General features: G+C 45.7%; 1 protein-coding gene across 1 annotated transcript in view; it reads right to left on the reverse strand.

The window, feature by feature from the left end:
- ASTN2 (astrotactin 2) overlaps positions 1-26,645 on the reverse strand; it is a 1,089,443-nt gene that overhangs the window by 171,534 nt on the left and 891,264 nt on the right. The window lies entirely within an intron of this gene.

Raw genomic sequence — 26,645 nt, forward strand, 5'->3', positions numbered from 1 at the left:
ACTTCAATATCCATTGTGGTTCTGAATTACCTGTTCATAACAGTACTGGAGGCCCAAAGTACTAATGCTTCTCAATAGAGGGAAAAGAGAAGTTCTGAGACCATTTTTTTTTCTTTGCACTGTGTTCTGTCTTTCTTTGCCCCTTTACATCAGGGTAGTTCAGAACACAGGTGTGGACATGGACATTCAAGGTCTGTTCTCTTTGATGGATAATCTCGCTATAAATGTACAGAATATTCAAGATTTAGTGGTTCATAATCCTATGTTAGAACCTAAAATTCCTATTCCTGAGTTATTTTCTGGAGATAGAGCTAAGTTTTTGAACTTTAAAAATAATTGTAAACTATTTCTGGCTTTGAAACCCCGCTCCTCTGGTGACCCAGTTCAACAAGTTAAGATCATTATTTCTTTATTACGTGGCGACCCTCAAGACTGGGCATTTTCCCTTGCGCCAGGAGATCCTGCATTGTGTAATATTGATGCGCTTTTTCTGGCGCTCGGATTGCTGTACGACGAACCTAATTCAGTGGATCAGGCAGAGAAAAATTTGCTGGCTCTGTGTCAGGGTCAGGATGAGATAGAGATTTATTGTCTGAAGTTTAGAAAGTGGTCCGTGCTCACTCAATGGAATGAATGTGCGCTGGCAGCTATTTTCAGAAAGGGTCTCTCTGAAGCCCTTAAGGATGTCATGGTGGGATTTCCTATGCCTGCTGGTCTGAATGAGTCTATGTCTTTGGCCATTCAGATCGGTCGACGCTTGCGCGAGCGTAAATCTGTGCACCATTTGGCGGTATTATCTGAGCATAAACCTGAGACTATGCAGTGCGATAGGACTTTGACCAGAGCTGAAAGGCAAGAACACAGACGTCAGAATGGGCTGTGTTTCTACTGTGGTGATTCCACTCATGCTATCTCCGATTGTCCTAAGCGCACTAAGCGGTTCGCTAGGTCTGCCACCATTGGTACGGTACAGTCAAAATTTCTTTTGTCCGTTACTTTGATCTGCTCTTTGTCTTCCTATTCTGTCATGGCATTTGTGGATTCAGGCGCTGCCCTGAATTTGATGGACTTGGACTTTGCTAGGCGCTGTGGGTTTGTCTTGGAGCCCTTGCAGTGTCCTATTCCATTGAGAGGAATTGATGCTACGCCTTTGGCCAAGAATAAGCCTCAGTATTGGACCCAGCTGACCATGTGCATGGCTCCTGCGCACCAGGAGGATATTCGCTTTCTGGTGTTGCATAATCTGCATGATGTGGTCGTGTTGGGGTTGCCATGGCTACAAGTCCATAACCCAGTATTAGATTGGAAATCAATGTCTGTGTCCAGCTGGGGTTGTCAGGGGGTACATGGTGATGTTCCATTTCTGTCTATCTCATCATCCACCCCTTCTGAGGTCCCAGAGTTCTTGTCTGATTACCGGGATGTATTCGATGAGCCCAAGTCCAATGCCCTACCTCCGCATAGGGATTGTGATTGTGCTATCGATTTGATTCCTGGTAGTCAGTTTCCGAAGGGTCGACTGTTTAATTTATCTGTACCTGAGCACGCCGCTATGCGGAGTTACGTGAAGCAGTCTTTGGAGAAGGGTCATATTCGCCCGTCATCGTCGCCATTGGGAGCGGGGTTCTTTTTTGTGGCCAAGAAGGATGGTTCGCTGAGACCTTGTATTGATTACCGCCTTCTAAATAAAATTACGGTCAAATTTCAGTACCCCTTACTGCTGCTGTCTGATTTGTTTGCTCGGATTAAGGGGGCTAGTTGGTTCACCAAGATAGATCTTCGTGGTGCGTATAATCTTGTGCGTATTAAACGGGGCGATGAATGGAAAACAGCATGGCCCCAAGGCCATTTTGAGTACCTGGTTATGCCATTCGGGCTATCTAATGCTCCATCAGTGTTTCAGTCCTTTATGCATGACATCTTCCGAGAGTACCTGGATAAATTCCTGATTGTATACTTGGATGATATTTTGGTCTTCTCGGATGATTGGGAGTCTCATGTGAAGCAGGTCAGAATGGTGTTCCAGGTCCTGCGTGCTAATTCTTTGTTTGTGAAGGGGTCAAAGTGTCTCTTTGGTATTCAGAAGGTTTCATTTTTGGGGTTCATTTTTTCTCCTTCTACTATCGAGATGGACCCTGTTAAAGTTCAGGCCATTTATGATTGGACTCAGCCAACATCTCTGAAGAGTCTGCAGAAGTTCCTGGGCTTTGCTAATTTTTATCGTCGCTTCATCAATAATTTTTCTAGTATTGCTAAACCGTTGACTGATTTAACCAAGAAGGGTGCTGATGTGGTCAATTGGTCTTCTGCTGCTGTGGAAGCTTTTCAGGAGTTGAAGCGTCGTTTTTCTTCTGCCCCTGTGTTGTGCCAACCAGATGTTTCGCTTCCGTTCCCGGTCGAGGTTGATGCTTCTGAAATTGGAGCAGGGGCTGTTTTGTCGCAGAGAAGTTCTGATTGCTCGGTGATGAAACCATGCGCCTTCTTTTCCAGGAAATTTTCGCCTGCTGAGCGAAATTATGATGTTGGCAATCGAGAGTTGCTAGCCATGAAGTGGGCATTCGAGGAGTGGCGTCATTGGCTTGAAGGAGCTAAGCATCGCGTGGTGGTCTTGACTGATCACAAAAACTTGACTTATCTCGAGTCTGCCAAACGGTTGAATCCTAGACAGGCTCGTTGGTCGCTGTTTTTCTCCCGTTTTGACTTTGTGGTTTCGTACCTTCCGGGCTCTAAAAATGTGAAGGCGGATGCCCTGTCTAGGAGTTTTGTGCCCGATTCTCCGGGTTTGCCTGAGCCGGCGGGTATTCTCAAAGAGGGGGTAATTTTGTCTGCCATCTCCCCTGATTTGCGGCGGGTGCTGCAAAAATTTCAGGCTAATAGACCTGACCGTTGCCCAGCGGAGAAACTGTTTGTCCCTGATAGGTGGACGAATAAAGTTATCTCTGAGGTTCATTGTTCGGTGTTGGCTGGTCATCCTGGAATCTTTGGTACCAGAGATTTGGTGGCTAGATCCTTTTGGTGGCCGTCTCTGTCGCGGGATGTGCGTTCTTTTGTGCAGTCCTGTGGGATTTGTGCTCGGGCTAAGCCCTGCTGTTCTCGTGCCAGTGGGTTGCTTTTGCCCTTGCCGGTCCCGAAGAGGCCTTGCACACATATCTCTATGGATTTTATGTCGGATCTCCCCGTCTCTCAGAGAATGTCGGTCATTTGGGTGGTTTGTGATCGCTTCTCTAAGATGGTCCATTTGGTGCCCTTGTCTAAATTGCCTTCCTCCTCTGATTTGTTGCCATTGTTTTTCCAGCATGTGGTTCGTTTACATGGCATTCCAGAGAATATCGTTTCTGACAGAGGTTCCCAGTTTGTTTCGAGGTTTTGGCGAGCCTTTTGTGCTAGGATGGGCATTGATTTGTCTTTTTCCTCGGCTTTCCATCCTCAGACAAATGGCCAGACTGAACGAACCAATCAGACCTTGGAAACATATCTGAGATGTTTTGTTTCTGCTGATCAGGATGATTGGGTGTCCTTTTTGCCTTTGGCTGAGTTCGCCCTTAATAATCGGGCCAGCTCGGCTACTTTGGTTTCGCCGTTTTTCTTCAATTCTGGGTTCCACCCTCGTTTTTCTTCAGGGCAGGTTGAGTCTTCGGACTGTCCTGGTGTGGATACTGTGGTGGATAGGTTGCAGCAGATTTGGACTCATGTAGTGGACAATTTGACTTTGTCCCAGGAGAAGGCTCAACGTTTCGCTAACCGCAGGCGCTGTGTGGGTCCCCGACTTCGTGTTGGGGATTTGGTTTGGTTGTCATCTCGTTATATTCCTATGAAGGTTTCTTCTCCTAAATTTAAGCCTCGTTTCATTTCACAATGAAACGAGGTTTAAACTTAGGAGAGGAAACCTTCATAGGAATATGACGAGAAGATAACCAAACCAAATCCCCAACACGAAGTCGGGGACCCACACAGCGTCTGCGATTAGCGAAACGTTGAGCCTTCTCCTGGGACAAGGTCAAATTGTCCACTACATGAGTCCAAATCTGCTGCAACCTGTCCACCACAGTATCCACACCAGGACAGTCCGAAGACTCAACCTGCCCTGAAGAGAAACGAGGATGGAACCCAGAGTTGCAGAAAAACGGCGAAACCAAGGTAGCCGAGCTGACCCGATTATTAAGGGCGAACTCAGCCAAAGGCAAAAAGGACACCCAGTCATCCTGATCAGCAGAAACAAAGCATCTCAGATATGTTTCCAAGGTCTGATTGGTTCGTTCGGTCTGGCCATTAGTCTGAGGATGGAAAGCCGAGGAAAAAGACAAGTCAATGCCCATCCTACCACAAAAGGCTCGCCAAAACCTCGAAACAAACTGGGAACCTCTGTCAGAAACGATATTCTCTGGAATGCCATGTAAACGAACCACATGCTGGAAGAAAAATGGCACCAAATCAGAGGAGGAAGGTAATTTAGACAAGGGTACCAAATGGACCATCTTAGAGAAGCGATCACAGACCACCCAAATGACTGACATCTTTTGAGAGACGGGAAGATCTGAAATAAAATCCATAGAGATATGTGTCCAAGGCCTCTTTGGGACCGGCAAGGGCAAAAGCAACCCACTGGCACGAGAACAGCAGGGCTTAGCCTGAGCACAAATCCCACAGGACTGCACAAAAGTACGCACATCCCGCGACAGAGATGGCCACCAAAAGGATCTAGCCACTAACTCTCTGGTACCAAAGATTGCAGGATGACAGGCCAACACCGAACAATGAACCTCAGAGATAACTTTATTCGTCCACCTATCAGGGACAAACAGTTTCTCCGCTGGGCAACGATCAGGTTTATTAGCCTGAAATTTTTCAGCACCCGCCGAAAATCAGGGGAGATGGCAGACACAATTACTCCCTCTTTGAGGATACCCGCCGGCTCAGATAAACCCGGAGAGTCGGGCACAAAACTCCTAGACAGAGCATCCACCTTCACATTTTTAGAGCCCGGAAGGTACGAAATCACAAAATCAAAACGGGCAAAAAACAGCGACCAATGAGCCTGTCTAGGATTCAACCGCTTGGCAGACTCGAGATAAGTCAAGTTCTTATGATCAGTCAAGACCACCACGCGATGCTTAGCTCCTTCAAGCCAATGACGCCACTCCTCGAATGCCCACTTCATGGCCAGCAACTCTCGATTACCCACATCATAATTTCGCTCAGCAGGCGAAAACTTCCTGGAAAAGAAGGCGCATGGTTTCATCACCGAGCAATCAGAACTTCTCTGCGACAAAACAGCCCCTGCTCCAATCTCAGAAGCATCAACCTCGACCTGGAACGGAAGCGAAACATCTGGTTGACACAACACAGGGGCAGAAGAAAAACGACGCTTCAACTCTTGAAAAGCTTCCACAGCAGCAGAAGACCAATTGACCACATCAGCACCCTTCTTGGTCAAATCGGTCAATGGTTTAGCAATGCTAGAAAAATTGCAGATGAAGCGACGATAAAAATTAGCAAAGCCCAGGAACTTTTGCAGACTTTTCAGAGATGTCGGCTGAGTCCAATCATGGATGGCTTGGACCTTAACAGGGTCCATCTCGATAGTAGAAGGGGAAAAGATGAACCCCAAAAATGAAACCTTCTGAACACCAAAGAGACACTTTGATCCCTTCACAAACAAAGAATTAGCACGCAGGACCTGAAACACCGTTCTGACCTGCTTCACATGAGACTCCCAATCATCCGAGAATATCAAAATGTCATCCAAGTACACAATCAGGAATTTATCCAGGTACTCTCGGAAGATGTCATGCATTAAGGACTGAAACACTGATGGAGCATTGGCAAGTCCGAATGGCATTACTAGATACTCAAAATGGCCCTCGGGCGTATTAAATGCAGTTTTCCATTCATCGCCTCGCTTAATACGCACAAGATTATACGCACCACGAAGATCTATCTTGGTGAACCAACTAGCCCCCTTAATCCGAGCAAACAAATCAGATAACAACGGCAAGGGGTACTGAAATTTAACCGTGATCTTATTTAGAAGACGGTAATCTATACAAGGTCTCAGTGAACCATCCTTCTTGGCTACAAAAAAGAACCCTGCTCCTAATGGCGACGATGACGGGCGAATATGCCCCTTCTCCAAGGACTCCTTCACATAATTCCGTATAGCGGCATGCTCAGGCACAGATAAATTAAACAGTCGACCTTTTGGGAATTTACTACCAGGAATCAAATCAATAGCACAATCACAATCCCTATGCGGAGGTAGGGTATCGGACTTGGGCTCATCAAATACATCCCGGTAATCAGACAAGAACTCTGGAACCTCAGAAGGGGTGGATGACGAAATAGTCAGAAATGGGACATCACCATGTACCCCCTGACAACCCCAGCTGGACACAGACATGGATTTCCAATCTAATACTGGATTATGGACTTGTAGCCATGGCAACCCCAACACGACCACATCATGCAGATTATGCAACACCAGAAAGCGAATAACCTCCTGATGTGCAGGAGCCATGCACATGGTCAGCTGGGTCCAGTACTGAGGCTTATTCTTGGCCAAAGGCGTAGCATCAATTCCTCTCAATGGAATAGGACACTGCAAGGGCTCCAAGAAAAACCCACAACGCCTAGCATACTCCAAGTCCATCAAATTCAGGGCAGCGCCTGAATCCACAAATGCCATGACAGAATACGATGACAAAGAGCAGATCAAGGTAACGGACAGAAGAAATTTTGACTCTACCGTACCAATGGTGGCAGACCTAGCGAACCGCTTAGTGCACTTAGGACAATCAGAGATAGCATGAGTGGAATCACCACAGTAGAAACACAGCCCATTCAGACGTCTGTGTTCTTGCCGTTCAACTCTGGTTAAAGTCCTATCGCACTGCATAGGCTCAGGTTTAAGCTCAGGTAATACCGCCAAATGGTGCACAGATTTACGCTCACGCAAGCGTCGACCGATCTGAATGGCTAAAGACATAGACTCATTCAGACCAGCACGCATAGGAAATCCCACCATGACATCCTTAAGGGCTTCAGAGAGACCTTTTCTGAAAATAGCTGCGAGCGCACCTTCATTCCATTGAGTGAGTACGGACCACTTCCTAAATTTCTGACAATAAATCTCTATCTCATCCTGACCCTGACACAGAGCCAGCAAATTTTTCTCTGCCTGATCCACTGAATTAGGTTCATCGTACAGCAATCCGAGCGCCAGGAAAAACGCATCGATATTACTTAATGCAGGATCTCCTGACGCAAGAGAAAATGCCCAGTCCTGAGGGTCGCCACGTAAAAAAGAAATAATGATCCTAACTTGTTGAACTGGGTCACCAGAGGAGCGAGGTTTCAAAGCCAGAAATAGTTTACAATTATTTTTGAAACTCAGAAATTTAGTTCTATCTCCAAAAAACAAATCAGGAATAGGAATTCTCGGTTCTAACATAGAATTCTGAACCACAAAGTCTTGAATATTTTGTACTCTTGCCGTGAGCTGATCCACACATGAAGACATACCTTTAATGTCCATCACTACACCTGTGTCCTGAACCACCCAAATGTCTAGGGAATAAAAAAGGCAAAACACAGTGCAGAGAAAAAAAAATGGTCTCAGAACTTCTTTTTTCCCTCTATTGAGAATCATTAGTACTTTGGGCCTCCAGTACTGTTGTGAAAGGTAATTCAGTACCACAATGGACATAGAGGTCAGAACACATACAGTGACCTGACAATAACCCAAAAACATAGAACGAGCTCTGAGACGTGGGAACTCTGCTGATCGCAATCCCTAATCCTCTCCAACCACACTAGAGGCAGCCGTGGATTGCGCCTAACGCTCCCTATGCAACTCGGCACAGCCTGAGAAACTAGCTAACCTGAAGATAGAAAATAAGCCTACCTTGCCTCAGAGAAATACCCCAAAGGAAAAGGCAGCCCCCACATATAATGACTGTGAGTTAAGATGAAAAGACAAACGTAGAGATGAAATAGATTTAGCAAAGTGAGGCCCGACTTTCTGAACAGAGCGAGGATAGGAAAGGTAACTTTGCGGTCAACACAAAACCCTACAAAAACCACGCAAAGGGGGCAAAAAGACCCTCCGTACCGAACTAACGGCACGGAGGTACACCCTCTGCATCCCAGAGCTTCCAGCAAGCAGGAAAAAACAAATAGACAAGCTGGACAGAAAAAACAGCAAACAAAATAGCAAAGCAGAACTTAGCTATGCAGAGCAGCAGGCCACAGGAACGATCCAGGAGGAAACAGGTCCAATACTAGAACACTGACTGGAGGCCAGGATCAAAGCACTAGGTGGAGTTAAATAGAGCAGCACCTAACGACTTCACCACATCACCTGAGGAAGGAAACTCAGAAGCCGCAGTACCACTTTCCTCCACCAACGGAAGCTCACAGAGAGAATCAGCCGAAGTACCACTTGTGACCACAGGAGGGAGCTCTGCCACAGAATTCACAACACCTCCCTCTCCCCAGCTAAATAGTGTAATGGGAGATCAATTTGCAGCAGCCTCTCCCCCTCCCAGGAATGGCTGTGTCTGGGGCTCAAGAAACGTAAATAGTTGGAAAAGAGTGCATGTCATTACTCAGCCCACTTAGTGATGTCACAACAAGAGGGCATATCTTTACCCCTGATGATTTGGATGTTAGAGTTGGTCCAGGAAGCGAGCTAACAACAGCTGAGCAAAGCTGTGCTCATGCATCTGGACATATGGAAGCCCTTTCTCCTCCATAGCACACAGCCGGTCACAAGCTGACATGATCTGAATGACTTGTAAGTGTTCTCTATTCAATTTTAATCCTATTTTGCTTTGTAATCTGTAATGTACATACGAATTGTCTCCTTTATAATATCTTTTTATACCTTGTAAACACTGCCTACCTTTTTTAATGAAGTAAAATATATAATCTACTAGCTTGTCTCTTCATGCTCTGTAAAAGAACTGTTGCTTCTTCTTAAGTGAATTACGCTACTGATTTGGGTTGGCTCCGGACCCATTAACGCTTGTGGAATTGGAGCTGGTGGCAGCATACTTGTTTTGTGCGTTTAGGAACCTTTTTAGCGATGGTGGCATTAATTATTGTTCCCGCCTGAGTGGAAGTAGTTAAATCACCCTTGCTGCAGTGAGCCCAACAGCCAGTACATACCAGGCAGCCTTTCTGGTGACTAATTACCCTAGGTGCAGTATCTAGTCTTGCCCTGAGGGTAAGTGGGGTGCCTGAGAGCTGCAAGTTCTAAACTGGAACTGGGAAGTGGGCTATAGATAAATCTCCTTCGGAAGGAACCAGGGGCAACCAAACAACCCCGGTTTGTGACAAATTGGTGGGAGTGGTGGGGACGATAAAGTTATCCACCCGAGATCTGACATATTGTTAGGTTCCATGACAAAGTGTTGGCAGCACGGTGTGAACCGTGACACCTTTAAACAATTCTGGACTGCCCATATGATGATGTCATGGATTTGGGAGCTTCTGAGAGGTTTCTTTTGGCAACATCTGAGTTAATTAGAGACACACCTGTGAATGTATTTTAACGCACACCTGAAACACACTGCTTCTTTTTATAGCTGTCCTACGCCATAATCTATGTCTGGGATAAATAGATTTCAACAAGGACGGTGCCAAGTTGCGACTATCCAGGCTGAGAACTACTGATGAATGAGCTACTGTGAGTGCAGCATCAGTGACTAGCGGTGACGTCATCGAGGTTACTGCTGGTCATTGAGGCTGCGTTCCCAGCCAGGCCAATGAACTGCAATGTCCTCCCTCCTGTGAAATACCTCTGCATCGTGAGACTTTTTCCCACTGTGCTAGTGGTGATCTCACCAGAGGGAGGTCACAGCAGTTCACCATTCAAAGGTCCAGGTTCAGGTTTGGGTCCAGGTACTGCTCAGATACCCGAACCTGAACTTATTTTAACTGTTCGGCCAAACCTGCCAGACCTGAGCATCCAGGGATCCGCCCATTTCTACTCCTGATACAAGTAGTGAATCTAGATGTGTAGTTACTGAGGGGTGGGCAGATGGTAGGGTCGAACCAGGCCCTGTGCTCAAAGGGTCCAACCCAGAGCTATGCTATCCTAAACTGTAACAGCATGCATAGCATGCCGATACAGTTAAGCCCTCTGGTAGAGCAAGGAGACATGATCTTCCTGCACTACTGCTGTCCGTTCTGTAGACTTCAGGTCACTTTAAACCTGTGGTCTACGCGCAAGATGTCAGAATCCCAGAGCGGTGATATCATCATGCCTACCTACGCATAGGACGTTAAATGGAAGGCATAATGACAGCACATTGGTCCACCCGGACCTTGTCTGTGGAGTCATCAGGATCCTGGATTAGGTGAGTATATGTTTTTTTTTTTTTTTCATTTTAATTAAAACTTGTGTAGGTATAATGAACAATAAGGGACCCTGAAACAGTGGGGAGGCCCTCATAATTTATAGAGACTACTGTGGGGACCTTTATAAAGGTGTGGGCCATTATATAATGTAGGAGCTAATGTGGGGCCCATTATACAGTTTGAAGGCTAATGCATGGGCAACTATCCAGTTTGGGGGCTAATGTGAGAGTCATTATATAGTTTGAGAGCTAATTTGAGGGTCATTATACAGTTTGAGAGCTAAGGAGGGGGTTATTGTACAGCATGTGGGACTCAGTGGACATTATTAAATGTTAAGTGGGCACTTAAGAAGCATTATTGTTATAGGGATACTCAGAATAATGTGACCATCAAAGATACTCATGGGCAGTGTTACTTTTGAAGGGCAAAATCTAGACACTGTTTTCTAGGACATTAACACAGGGCCTTAATTTCTTTTAGGAGGCAATTTTACAATCTACAAGGCACAAAGTTGAGCATTATTATGTGGTGGCACAGTGGTGAGCATTACTATGTGGAGAACTAAGAGGAGTGCAGTAATAGGGTCACATACAGTAGAAGATGCTCAGTATTGATGTATCAGCAGGATGAGGAGTTTGTGCAGATTGGGAATAGATGGGGACGGTGCTGGAAATGTGAGAAGTGTCTTTGTTGTAATCTCTGCAGATGAGTCGTGGCTGGAAAAAGTTGTCATAATGGTCTGGGACAGAAGGAAAAGACGGGAAAAGTGAGCAACTCCATCAGAAATAACATCAACTGTAAGTCACCATCTATAACTGTACCCTAATCTTTTATATGTTTGCATGGCTGGTATCTACCACTACAGTCATGGCAGAAATTGTGGTACCCTTCAAAATGTTTGAGAAAATGAAATATTTCTCCCAGAAAATTATTGCAATGACATGTTTTTGTAATACACATTTTATTTCTTACATTGGAACAACCCAAAAAAACTGACAACAAGGCAAATTGGACATAATTTCACACAAAGATCCAAAAATGGGACAGACAAAATTGTTCGCACCTTTCCAAAATTGCAGGTAAATTTTTGTCTCAAGCATGTGATGCTCATTCAAACTAACTTGTGGCAAGCAACAGGTGTGGATAATATGAAAGTCACACATGAAAGCAGATAAAAAGGGGAGAAGATGACTCAATCTGTGCGTGCCACACTAAGCATGGAGAACAGGGAGAGGAAAAGAGAATTGTTTTGAGGACTTGAGAATCAAACTTGTTAAACAATATCAACAATCTAAAGGTTTCAGGTCCATCTGCAGAGATCTTGATGTTCCTTTTTTCAGGGTGCACAATATAACAAAGAATATTACAATTTATGCAATTTAAGCTAATCTCCCTGCATGTGGATGGCACAGAAACATTGATGAAAGGTTGCAAAGCAGGATAGTCTGGACAGTGGATAGGCAGCCCCAATCATGGTCCAAAGAGGTTCAAGCTGTCCTGCAGGTTCAGGGTGCATTAGTGTCAGCACAAAATACCCATCAACATTTGAATGAAATGAGACACTATAGCAGGAGACCCAGGAGGACCCCACTGCTTACAGAGAGACATTAAAAGCTAGACTGCAAAATGTAGGTGAGCAAGCCAAAATCCTTCTGGGAAAGCGTCTTATGAATTGATGAGACCAAAAGAGAACATTTTTGTAAAGCATATCATTGTAGAATTTATCAAAAATGGAATGAGGCCTACAAAGAAAAGTACAGAGTATCTATAGTCAAATGTGGTGGAGATTTATAGATGTTTTGGGGATGTTTTGCTGCCTCTGGCACTGGATGTCTTGATTGTGTGCAAGGCATCATGAGATCTGAAGATTACTGAAGGATTGTGGGTGGCAATATAGTGCCAAGTGTCAGAAAGCTGTGTTAGAGTCCTAGGTCATGGGTCTTCCAGCAGGACAATGACCCCAAACACACTTCAAGAAGAACCCAAAAATGGATGGAAAAAAAGCGCTGGAGAGTTCAGAAGTGGCAGCAATGAGTCCGGATGTAAATCCCAATAATCACCTCTGGAGAAATCCTAAAATTGCTTTTGGGATAAGGCGCCTTCAAATATGAGAGACCTGGAGCAATTTGCAAAAGACATGTGGTCCAAAATCCTAACTGAGAGGTGTAAGAAGCTTGTGGATGGTTATAGGAAGCAATTGATTACAGTTATTTATTCAAATGGGTGTGCAGACAAATATTAAGTTGAGGGTGCCAACAATTTTGTTTGCCCATTTTCGGGGTTTAGTGTGAAATGATGACCAATTTGCTTTTTTTCTGTTTTTTCTCGCGTTGTTCCAATACACAAAAAGGAAATGAACATGTGTATAACAAAACGTGTAAATGTAATAATTTTCTGGGAAAAATTACATCATTTTCTGGAACAATTTCAAGGGCGCAAACTGTTATGATCTGGTGATTAAGGAGCGACATGCGTCTAGCTCTGAGCAGGTGGCAACTATACTGACCGCAGTCCCTAAGCTCAACACAACACTAGAAGCAGCCGTGGAATGCTCCTAACTCTGCCTAGGCATCTCGTCACAGCCTAAGAGCTAACTACCCCTAAAGAAAGAAGCAGGAAAACTATCTTGCCTCAGAGAAAATCCCCAAAGGATAGATTAGCCCCCCACAAATAATGACTGTGAGAGGAGAAGGAAATTACATACGTAGTATGAAACAAGATTTAGCACAGGAGGCCACTTCTAGCTAGATAGAAAATAGTACAGGACAGAACGCTGTGCGGTCAGTAATAAAAACTAGAAAAAGTCCACCGCAGAGAAATGCAAAAATATCCACACCTGAATAAAGGTGTGGAGGGCAAACTCTGCTGCCCAGAGCTTCCAGTTTAGCTGAATAGATCCATACTGAAAAGCTGGACAAATGAACAAAAACAAAGAAAGTGCTGAACAACAAGTCCACAACAAGAGAACCGCAAAAGGACAAGCAAGGACTTAGCTTTGATGAACTGGTCAGAGTGTCAGGAAAGTCCTAAGAGCAATGACTCCAGGCAGGAACAATTGACAACTGGCATTGAATGAGGGATAAGGCCAGACTAATATAGCCGAGCCAGAAAGACGATCAGTGAAAACAGCTGCTGAAGCTAAATCCAAGAAGCAGCCTCACCACTCAAAACCACAGGAGGGAGCCAAAAAGCAGAACTCACAAAAATGCTACTTACAACCACCGGAGGGAGCCCAAGAGCAGAATTCACAACAGCAAACACCTTCGGCCATAACTGTCTTTGTCACCAAATAGCGGTAATATCAGTGTGCCACCACAGCTGTAATTAGGGATATCAGTTAGGAGCCCACTGAGATGTTTTGCATCCACTGATCTGAACCCTTAGGTATGCCTCTAAGTGAATTGGAGGTTGAATACAGCATCAAACCATTGACCATCAAATGATGACCAGGTAAGTCAAAAGCAGGACAAGCCCAGACCTATAGGTATAATTCATATAGTAGATAGAGATGGCAACAGAATCCAAAGTACAAAAAGTTTCTTAAGGGAAAGTCAACATGTTGCATTTTTTAATTAAATTTTTTTCCATGCTTTTTTTGTTGGGGAAAAAAGGAGCATTTTACTGCTCTACGTGATTGACAGGTCTCTCACTAGGTGCTCTCGGTGATTGACAGGTCTCTCACTAGGTGCTCTAGGTGATTGACAGGTCTCTTACTAGAAACTACACTAGGCGACTGACAGGTTTCTTACTAGGAGCTGCTTTAGGTGATAGACAAGTTTCTTATAAGGAGCTATACTATGTGATTGACAGGTCTCTTACTAGGAGCTGCAGTAGGTGATTGACAGGTCTCTTAGTAGGATCTGTACTAGGTGATTGACAGGTCTCTTACTAGAAACTGCACTGTGCGATTGACTGGTCTCTTACTTGGAGATACACTAGGTGATTGACAGGTCTCTTACTAGGATCTGTACTAGGCGATTGACAGATCTCTTACTAGGAGCTGCTATCGGTGATTTACAGGTCACTTACTAGGAGCTCCTCCAGGTGATTGACAGGTTTCTTAGTAGGAGCTGCTCTAGGTGATTTACAGGTATTTACAAGGAGCAGCTTTACGTGATTGATGGATTTCTTACAAGGAACTGTACTCTTACTAGGAGCTGCACTAGGTGATTGACAGGTCTCTTACTAAGACCTGCTCTCAGTCATTGACAGGTCTCTTGCTAGGAGCTGCACTAGGTAGTTGACAGGTCTCTTACTAGGAGCTGCACTAGGTGGTTGACAGGTCTCTTACTAAGAGCTGCTCTTAGTGATTGACATGTCTCTTACTAGGAGCTGCTCTCAGTGAATGACAGGTCTCTTATTAGGAGCTGCTCTTAGTGATTGACAGGTTTCTTACTAGGGCTGCACTAGGTGATTGACAGGTCTCTTACTAAGTGCTGCACTAGGTGATTGACAGGTCTCTTACTAGGAGCTGCTCTAGGTGATTGACAGGCCTCTTGCTAGGGCTGCACTAGGTGGTTGACAGGTATCTTACTAGGAGCTGCTCTTAGTCATTAACAGGTCTCTTACTAGGAGCTGCACTAGGTGATTGACAGGTCTCTTACTAGGAGCTGCTCTCAGTGATTGACAGGTTGCTTACTAGGAGAGGCTTTTAGTGATTGACAGGTCTCTTACTAGGAGTTGCACTAGATGATTGACAGATCTCTTACTGGGAGCTGCACTAGGTGATTGACAGGTCTCTCACTAGGAACTGCTCTCAGTGATTGACAGGTCTCTTACTAGGAGCTGCTGTCAGTGATTGACAGGTCTCTTGCTAGGAGCTGCACTAGGTGGTTGACAGGTCTCTTACTGGGAGCTGCACAAGGTGATTGACAGGTCTCTTACTAGGAGCTGCACTAGGTGATTGACAGGTCTGTTACTAAGTGCTGCACTAGGCGATTGACATGTCTCTTACTAGGAGCTCCTCCAGGTGATTGACAGGTCTCTTACTAGGCGCTGCTCTCGGTGATTGACAGGTCTCTTACTAGGAGCTGCTCTCGGTGATTGACAGGTCTCTTATTAGGAGCTGCTCTTAGTGATTGACAGGTCTCTAACTAGGGCTGCACTACGTGATAGACAGGTCTCTTACTAAGTGCTGCACTAGGTGATTGACAGGACTCTTACTAGGAGCTGCTCTAGGTGATTGACAGGTCTCTTGCTAGGGCTGCACTAGGTGCTTGACAGGTCTCTTACTAAGAGCTGCTCATAGTGATTGACAGGTCTCTTACTAGGAGCTGCTCTTAGTCATTGACAGGTCTCTTACTAGGGCTGCACTACGTGATAGACAGGTCTCTTACTAAGTGCTGCACTAGGTGATTGACAGGACTCTTACTAGGAGCTGCTCTAGGTGATTGACAGGTCTCTTGCTAGGGCTGCACTAGGTGGTTGACAGGTCTCTTACTAAGAGCTGCTCATCGTGATTGACATGTCTCTTACTAGGAGCTGCTCTTAGTCATTGACAGGTCTCTTACTAGGAGCTGCACTAGGTGATTGGCAGGTCTCTTACTAGGAGCAGCTCTCAGTGATTGACAGGTCTCTTGCTAGGGCTGCATTAGATGGTTGACAGGTCTCTTACTAGGAGATACACTAGGTGATTGACAGGTCTCTTACTAGGAGCTGCACTAGGTGATTGACAGGTCTCTTACTAGGAGCTGCTCTCAGTGATTGACAGGTCTCTTACTAGGAGCTGCTCTAGGTGAATGACAGGTCTCTTGCTAGGAGCTGCACTGGGTGGTTGACAGGTCTCTTACTAGGAGCTGCACTAGATGGTTGACAGGTCTCTTACTGGGAGCTGCACTAGGTGGTTGACAGGTCTCTAACTAGGAGCTGCTCTCAGTGATTGACATGTCTGTTACTAGGAGCTGCTCTTGGTGATTGACAGGTCTCTTACTAGGAGCTGCTCTTAGTGATTGACAGGTCTCTTACTATCTTACTAGGAGCTGCACTAGGTGATTGACAGGTCTCTTACTAGGAGCTGCACTAGGGGATTGACAGGTCTCTTACTAGTAGCTGCTCTCGGTGATTGACAGGTCTCTTACTAGGAGCTGCTCTCAGTGATTGACAGGTCTCTTACTAGGAGCTGCTCTGGGTGATTGACAGGTCTCTTACTAGGAGCTGCTCTAAGTGATTGACAGGTCTCTTACTAGGAGCTGCTCTCAGTGATTGACAGGTCTCTTACTAGGAGCTGCTCTCAGTGATTGACAGGTCTCTTGCTAGGAGCTGCACTAGGTGGTTGACAGGTCTCTTACTGGGAGCTGCACAAGGTGATTGACAGGTCTCTTACTAGGAGCTGCACTAGGTGATTGACAGGTCTCTTACTAAGTGCTGCACTAGGTGATTAACATGTCTCTTACTAGGAGCTCCTCCAGGTGATTGACAGGTCTCTTACTAGGCGCTGCTCTCGGTGATTGACAGGTCTCTTACTAGGAGCTGCTCTCGGTGATTGACAGGTCTCTTATTAGGAGCTGCTCTTAGTGATTGACAGGTCTCTAACTAGGGCTGCACTACGTGATAGACAGGTCTCTTACTAAGTGCTGCACTAGGTGATTGACAGGACTCTTACTAGGAGCTGCTCTAGGTGATTGACAGGTCTCTTCCTAGGGCTGCACTAGGTGGTTGACAGGTCTCTTACTAAGAGCGGACACAAAAAGAAAAAGACTATGCACACAGTGGGATCAACTTATTATAACAAATTTTATTATATATACCACCTCACCACGCACAAAGGCACAGTAGGGAAAGACAAACATATAAAAACAATTAAAAACTAAACAAACCTATCCACATCCCCCCCAATACAGTCACAAGGATCCATAAAGTCATATACAATCAATATGTAACAGACATACAAAAGTTTAAGCAGAATAACATCAATACATATCTTTATTTAATATCCTGTCCTGCCAACTAGAGAAGTCTTGATGAAGAAAGCATACCAATTAGATCCTGTATGCGACCAATATAACCCAGTAATACAGCGGGTTTGTAACAGATATACACTTGTGCCCCAAAGGAGGTCAAATACTAAACCAGAAAAAAATATCACTGGTATGATCCATAGATACCCTGCCCCTAGTCTGGCACCCCATATAATACGTTACCAGGTATCGCAGAGCCTGCTACTGAAAAGATCAATCCCTCATAGATGTCCAGGGGGAGAAAATAAGTGAACGTGCCCTTGGGGAAAGTATGGGCACAGCAGACGTGCACCAACTAGTGCTTCCAGATAAGGCTGGGTTGTCCAGAGAGTGGAGCAGGGATCAGAGACATCCAAAAAGGTATGGGGAGGGGGGGAGGAGGATAAGAACCCAACGCGTGTCGACGCTGCTAAGGCGTCTTCGTCAGGGGAAGGTAATGAGACTGGCCTCCAAACAGGCCATTTAAGCGTGGGGCATAATACCAAGGATTTACATCACCTGTGAAGCTGTTGGCGATGTCCCAGGACATAGCTGTTAGACGGCGCTGAATAGTTGTTTCCGGACCTGCGCACATTAATCACAACCCATGAACTGTAGTGTCACAGCCAATCGGCTCCTACATATCATGTAGCATTTCAGAGAGGCCAGCGCCAATAGGCGATGGACTCTTATGGAGTGAGTGCGCACGCGCACTAGTCCTGCACAGAGAATTATAGCCTCAATACACGCACGCCCGGCCTCCCAAGCAAGGGACACCCAGGCATGCGTAATAGGCGCGACTTACAAATGAAAGGGCAGTGCGCACGCGCACCAGTTTACCCACTCACATAAATCTAAGTGCGATAATCCCAACCAGTCCAGGATAAGTGCCCAAAGGAGTCCATAAATATCAGACAATGAGGATGTTAATGCGCACGCACCTAGACTAATATAAGACAAGCGCTAAGGACAAAATAAAAATGTGGTAGGGATAAATATTCAGTGCGCACGCACACCAGTACGCAAGCCTGTCCGTTTGTACAGGCTGGGTGCCGTCAAAGGTATCAATATCAGGTAAACCAAAGGTCAGCGTAGAATTAACCTGTGGACCCATAATTATAAACAATAAGGAGCCCAAAGCCCCACCTATACGTGCACATACAGACTGATAGGAATATACGGTAAGGTGCCAAGAACCTATATGTTGAAAGCTAATCCCCATTTTATTTGAGGCAATGTTTTTACTTATAGGCACGCACACTAATTGCACTAGGTTATATCAAAAGAAAAATGGGCACGAGGAACACCGACATGTCCGTGTTGGAGGTACGGAATATGGAGTGTCATGCATTACACAGTCAATCTGGTACCACAATCATGCCACACATACTAATCGTAACTCCGTAAATTCTCACACCCCATCCGTCCACATCCAGCTACCTCTGTAGACAGTTACGGACCGTAGGGCGTAAGCATAAAGAGAATGCGTGGACATTGCACGATCTGGGATTATGAACATATGCACAAACAGATAAAGATAATCCACAATAGGCATATATAAGGAATGATAATCCCCTCTAAAGTAAGAATAACCAAGTGCACCCCCGAACAATCAAGGTAGATGTAAGGGGCATAAAACATGATACAAGACCCAACACCCAGGCACCCCCAACAAGTGGGGGGGGGGAAAAGGGGGTAGGGGAGGGAAGGAAGGGAAACGGGGAAAGAAGTCCCCTAGAATAGTGTGGATGACTCACACCAAAAGGGGCCCATATGAGGGCGGGGAGGTGGGGGGGATTATATATGGAGTGTTGATGGCTACGCGCAACCAACAACACAATAGGGGCCCAATAAACATTCAGTTAAATGTACAACCCAAAAGTCCCTGTCCACTCTAAGAAAGCATAGTGGGTGTACTCTTCCCGAAGTTGGTGATGTAAACTCAACCAGTCCCAAAACTATATCCCCGGGGCTAAACTTGTTTGTAAAAGCCGGTAAACAACAGTTCTTCGTTGATCCCAACAGGGGCCCGACTTTTGAGATTGTAAATCCACTTAGACTCTCTCCTAAGTAGGTCCAACACGGTGTTCCCACCCCGAATATCCGCTTTCACTCCCTCCAGCCCCATAACCTTCATGCTCCCCGCAGAGCCACCATGTATCTGCAGGAAATGTCCTGCCACTGATGAGAGCTGTTTACCCTTCTCCCAATCTCTTTTAGCTATGTTAATACTGGACAGGTGCTGTTGCACTCGGCGCCTTAACTCCTGTGTCGTGTACCCCACATACAATTTGGGGCACCCACACACCAGGGCATACACCAAGTTCCTGGTGCGGCAATTGAAATATGCTGGCGGCTCAATCCTTTTTGGTATGTGTGGGAGCGTTACACCCGTATCCGATATCATAAGACTGCACACGTTACATCCCCCACAAGGATATGAACCAAAGATACGGCCACAGCCACTGCTCCTAACGGATGCCCGTTTAAAGTGGCTGGATACCAACTCGTCCTTAAGGTTCCGCGACCTTCTGGCCACCATTCTCGGTGTGGGAGCAAGCCAAGGGTGGAGTTTGGGTTCTGTAAGTAAGATATTCCAGTTTTTCTTAAGAATCCCATACACATCCCCCCATTGGTTGTGGTACACAGTAATCAGATCTATTGTTCGTGCATTCTTCTTCTGTTTTGGTTTGAGTATGTCTTCCCGTTCACATTGCTGAGAGTGTTGGAATGCTCGTGAGATCACTTTCCATGGGTACCCCCTGGCTTGGAACCTGTCTGTGAGTTTCTTAGATTCTGTCCGAAAATCATCCTCAGTTGAGCAGTTCCTTTTAACCCTCAGGAACTGCCCCTTGGGTATACTGTTGCGGAGATGAATAGGGTGTGCACTGTCATAGTGGAGTAAGCTATTGGTCGCTGTCTCCTTCCTGTGCAGATTCGTGATGATACGGTTGTCCTTCATAATGATATTTAGGTCCAGAAAATCCACCCTAGTAGGGGATATCTTAGATGTAAGTCTGATGTTCCAAGGGTTCCTGTTGAGCAGATCAATAAAATCATTACATGTCTCCAGGGTCCCAACCCAAAAGAAGAGAACATCATCGATGAACCTGTGCCATTCCAGCACATGTTCACGGTACTGTTGAAGCTCATACACATGTGTCTCCTCCCACCACCCCATGTAGAGGTTTGCATAAGATGGTGCGCACCTGGCACCCATGGCGGTGCCAGACGCCTGTCTATAAAAGACTCGATCGAAAATAAAATAATTCTTCTCCAGAACTATTCTAAGCAAATCCAGTACAAAGCGGTCATGGTCCCTGTCCCTGCTTGACTTCTTATCCAAGAAGTATGCGACTGCCTCCAGTCCAAGCCCATGGTCAATGCTCGTATACAATGACTCCACGTCAAGCGTAACGATAAGGGTGTCCTTTGGAGTTTCCAGCCTCCCAATCCTTTCTATCAAGTGCATGGAGTCCCGAATGTACGACCCCAGGGCAAAGACTAGGGGCTGCAGGAAGTAATCCAGGTATATGCACGGCTTCTCAAACAGCCCCCCAATCCCTGATATAATGGGCCTACCTGGGGGGTTGTCCAAGCTTTTGTGCACCTTGGGGAGCATATAGTATGTGGGTATTCTGGGCGTCTCCAAGGTTAGAAAGTCCTTCTCTCTTTTGTTGATAATTCCCAAGCCATAGGCGGTCGAGACCAGTCCATCGAGGTGTTTCTTGAAGACCTCCGTGGGATCCGAGGGTAAGACCTGATAATGAAAGGTATTTAGTAGTTGCCTTTTAGCCTCAGCCACGTACATATCCTTGGGCCAGATGACAATATTGCCCCCTTTGTCGGCCTCTTTGATCACGAATGAATCTTGTTTTTTCAGATTTATCAAAGAACGTGCCTCCTCCCGGGTAAGACTTTTAGTCCCCAAATCCCTTATTTTAAGATTATGGATGTCTCTACTCACAGTTTAAAAAAAAATCTGTATTACAGGAAAAAGGGAAAAAGGAGGTGAGGCCTGGGACGGAATACGCCCCGCAAACCTGCGAGACTTACCATCATCCCCCTCGTTTTCATCAAGGAGCTCCAACAAATCACGGAATACTTGTCTATCCTCATCCGGCATGGTGTCAATCACCGATGGTTTGTGATAAAGCAATTTGAACATAAGTTGCCTACAAAATAGGTACAGATCTTTAGTAAGTTCAAATTTGTTAAGTGAATTGGTAGGAGAGAAGGACAATCCCTTAGAGAGTAAAGAAATCTCTCCCGGTGACAGAGAATATGTTGACAGGTTGACAATCTGCAACTTACCCAGCCCATTCCCCCGTATTTCGTCCTGCATTAGAACCTCCGATTGTTCTTCCTCGTGGTCCTCTTGCGGCCCACTGTCCAATCCTGGAGAGGTCCCCTCCTTGATCTTAGGTTGGGGGCGCCTACGTCTCCCCCTCCTGCTCCGCCTTCTTGGTCGCTTATATCCGAAGATAAAAAATCACTGGAGACAGGTTCGATCTGCTCAACTGGTACTCTGTCACCCTGCGTGGTCAGGGCCACTCTTCTATTATTGCCCCGATGTGACCATCTATAGGCTCTCAGATTATCAAAGTCCTGCTTATCCCGTTGGAACTTGTGCTTTTTACCCTTAATCACCTCCTTTTCAAAGGTATCAATCGATGTTTTCAAACGTTGCTTAAAGGGAGTAACCTGGCTCTGTAGGTCAAAGGCCTGAAGCTTCCCCTCTTTCACCTTAATTTCATCCCTCAGCTGGGTCAATAGAGCACGGTCATGTTCCAGCAGCATATTGATGAGTATGGTGGAACATCTGGATAAACCATCCTCCCAGGTCTTTTTAAATGTGGAGTCCACCTCCCAAGCCGGGAAGATCTGCACACGCAATCCCCTCGGAATAAGGCCCAGCCTTTTATACTCTTCCAGGCTTTTCGTGTTCCACCAGACTTTAGTTAAAGATTTATGCAAATATGTAATCTCATTACACAGTTTGAAAAAACCCTCATCACGTTCCACAACAGCACCTACTATCTCATCTCCAGCACCAAAAACATCCGAAGCCTGGTCCCGCCAAGCAGCCTCACGAGTTTCTAAATCCATATAAATATTTGTAGGCGTGCCACCGCCAAGAAGCCCTGGTCAAACACTTACACCAGGTACAACACAAACAATTCCAAAAAGCAGGGAAGTGGGCACCGCACAGAAAATATGCTAAGGAGATCAACCACGTGCATATATAGGATACACCGGACACAAAAAGAAAAAGACTATGCACACAGTGGGATCAACTTATTATAACAAATTTTATTATATATACCACCTCACCACGCACAAAGGCACAGTAGGGAAAGACAAACATATAAAAACAATTAAAAACTAAACAAACCTATCCACATCCCCCCCAATACAGTCACAAGGATCCATAAAGTCATATACAATCAATATGTAACAGACATACAAAAGTTTAGGCAGAATAACATCAATACATATCTTTATTTAATATCCTGTCCTGCCAACTAGAGAAGTCTTGATGAAGAAAGCATACCAATTAGATCCTGTATGCGACCAATATAACCCAGTAATACAGCGGGTCTGTAACAGATATACACTTGTGCCCCAAAGGAGGTCAAATACTAAACCAGAAAAAAATATCACTGGTATGATCCATAGATACCCTGCCCCTAGTCTGGCACCCCATATAATACGTTACCAGGTATCGCAGAGCCTGCTACTGAAAAGATCAATCCCTCATAGATGTCCAGGGGGAGAAAATAAGTGAACGTGCCCTTGGGGAAAGTATGGGCACAGCAGACGTGCACCAACTAGTGCTTCCAGATAAGGCTGGGTTGTCCAGAGAGTGGAGCAGGGATCAGAGACATCCAAAAAGGTATGGGGAGGGGGGGATAAGAACCCAACGCGTGTCGACGCTGCTAAGGTGTCTTCGTCAGGGGAAGGTAATGAGACTGGCCTCCAAACAGGCCATTTAAGCGTGGGGCATAATACCAAGGATTTACATCACCTGTGAAGCTGTTGGCGATGTCCCAGGACATAGCTGTTAGACGGCGCTGAATAGTTGTTTCCGGACCTGCGCACATTAATCACAACCCATGAACTGTAGTGTCACAGCCAATCGGCTCCTACATATCATGTAGCATTTCAGAGAGGCCAGCGCCAATAGGCGATGGACTCTTATGGAGTGAGTGCGCACGCGCACTAGTCCTGCACAGAGAATTATAGCCTCAATACACGCACGCCCGGCCTCCCAAGCAAGGGACACCCAGGCATGCGCAATAGGCGCGACTTACAAATGAAAGGGCAGTGCGCACGCGCACCAGTTTACCCACTCACATAAATCTAAGTGCGATAATCCCAACCAGTCCAGGATAAGTGCCCAAAGGAGTCCATAAATATCAGACAATGAGGATGTTAATGCGCACGCACCTAGACTAATATAAGACAAGTGCTAAGGACAAAATAAAAATGTGGTAGGGATAAATATTCAGTGCGCACGCACACCAGTACGCAAGCCTGTCCGTTTGTACAGGCTGGGTGCCGTCAAAGGTATCAATATCAGGTAAACCAAAGGTCAGCGTAGAATTAACCTGTGGACCCATAATTATAAACAATAAGGAGCCCAAAGCCCCACCTATACGTGCACATACAGACTGATAGGAATATACGGTAAGGTGCCAAGAACCTATATGTTGAAAGCTAATCCCCATTTTATGTGAGGCAATGTTTTTACTTATAGGCACGCGCACTAATTGCACTAGGTTATATCAAAAGAAAAATGGGCACGAGGAACACCGACATGTCCGTGTTGGAGGTACGGAATATGGAGTGTCATGCATTACACAGTCAATCTGGTACCACAATCATGCCACACATACTAATCGTAACTCCGTAAATTCTCACACCCCATCCGTCCACATCCAGCTACCTCTGTAGACAGTTACGGACCGTAGGGCGTAAGCATAAAGAGAATGCGTGAACATTGCACGATCTGGGATTATGAACATATGCACAAACAGATAAAGATAATCCACAATAGGCATATATAAGGAATGATAATCCCCTCTAAAGTAAGAATAACCAAGTGCACCCCCGAACAATCAAGGTAGATGTAAGGGGCATAAAACATGATACAAGACCCAACACCCAGGCACCCCCAACAAGTGGGGATTTTATTGATCTGCTCAACAGGAACCCTTGGAACATCAGACTTACATCTAAGATATCCCCTACTAGGGTGGATTTTCTGGACCTAAATATCATTATGAAGGACAACCGTATCATCACGAATCTACACAGGAAGGAGACAGCGACCAATAGCTTACTCCACTATGACAGTGCACACCCTATTCATCTCCGCAACAGTATACCCAAGGGGCAGTTCCTGAGGGTTAAAAGGAACTGCTCAACTGAGGATGATTTTCGGACAGAATCTAAGAAACTCACAGACAGGTTCCAAGCCAGGGGGTACCCATGGAAAGTGATCTCACGAGCATTCCAACACTCTCAGCAATGTGAACGGGAGGACATACTCAAACCAAAACAGAAGAAGAATGCACGAACAATAGATCTGATTACTGTGTACCACAACCAATGGGGGGATGTGTATGGGATTCTTAAGAAAAACTGGAATATCTTACTTACAGAACCCAAACTCCACCCTTGGCTTGCTCCCACACCGAGAATGGTGGCTAGAAGGTCGCGGAACCTTAAGGACGAGTTGGTATCCAGCCACTTTAAACGGGCATCCGTTAGGAGCAGTGGCTGTGGCCGTATCTTTGGTTCATATCCTTGTGGGGGATGTAACGTGTGCAGTCTTATGATATCGGATACGGGTGTAACGCTCCCACACATACCAAAAAGGATTGAGCCGCCAGCATATTTCAATTGCCGCACCAGGAACTTGGTGTATGCCCTGGTGTGTGGGTGCCCCAAATTGTATGTGGGGTACACGACACAGGAGTTAAGGCGCCGAGTGCAACAGCACCTGTCCACAGCTAAAAGAGATTGGGAGAAGGGTAAACAGCTCTCATCAGTGGCAGGACATTTCCTGCAGATACATGGTGGCTCTGCGGGGAGCATGAAGGTTATGGGGCTGGAGGGAGTGAAAGCGGATGTTCGGGGTGGGAACACCGTGTTGGACCTACTTAGGAGAGAGTCTAAGTGGATTTACAATCTCAAAAGTCGGGCCCCTGTTGGGATCAACGAAGAACTGTTGTTTACCGGCTTTTACAAACAAGTTTAGCCCCGGGGATATAGTTTTGGGACTGGTTGAGTTTACATCACCAACTTCGGGAAGAGTACACCCACTATGCTTTCTTAGAGTGGACAGGGACTTTTGGGTTGTACATTTAACTGAATGTTTATTGGGCCCCTATTGTGTTGTTGGTTGCGCGTAGCCATCAACACTCCATATATATCCCCCCCACCTCCCCGCCCTCATATGGGCCCCTTTTGGTGTGAGTCATCCACACTATTCTAGGGGACTTCTTTCCCCGTTTCCCTTCCTTCCCTCCCCTACCCCCTCTTCCCCCCCCCCCCCCACTTGTTGGGGGTGCCTGAGTGTTGGGTCTTGTATCATGTTTTATGCCCCTTACATCTACCTTGATTGTTCGGGGGTGCACTTGGTTATTCTTACTTTAGAGGGGATTATCATTCCTTATATATGCCTATTGTGGATTATCTTTATCTGTTTGTGCATATGTTCATAATCCCAGATCGTGCAATGTCCACGCATTCTCTTTATGCTTACGCCCTACGGTCCGTAACTGTCTACAGAGGTAGCTGGATGTGGACGGATGGGGTGTGAGAATTTACGGAGTTACGATTAGTATGTGTGGCATGATTGTGGTACCAGATTGACTGTGTAATGCATGACACTCCATATTCCGTACCTCCAACACGGACATGTCGGTGTTCCTCGTGCCCATTTTTCTTTTGATATAACCTAGTGCAATTAGTGCGCGTGCCTATAAGTAAAAACATTGCCTCAAATAAAATGGGGATTAGCTTTCAACATATAGGTTCTTGGCACCTTACCGTATATTCCTATCAGTCTGTATGTGCACGTATAGGTGGGGCTTTGGGCTCCTTATTGTTTATAATTATGGGTCCACAGGTTAATTCTACGCTGACCTTTGGTTTACCTGATATTGATACCTTTGACGGCACCCAGCCTGTACAAACGGACAGGCTTGCGTACTGGTGTGCGTGCGCACTGAATATTTATCCCTACCACATTTTTATTTTGTCCTTAGCGCTTGTCTTATATTAGTCTAGGTGCGTGCGCATTAACATCCTCATTGTCTGATATTTATGGACTCCTTTGGG

The sequence above is a fragment of the Ranitomeya imitator genome, chromosome 2, assembly GCF_032444005.1.
Source record: "Ranitomeya imitator isolate aRanImi1 chromosome 2, aRanImi1.pri, whole genome shotgun sequence".
Lineage (NCBI taxonomy): Eukaryota > Metazoa > Chordata > Amphibia > Anura > Dendrobatidae > Ranitomeya > Ranitomeya imitator.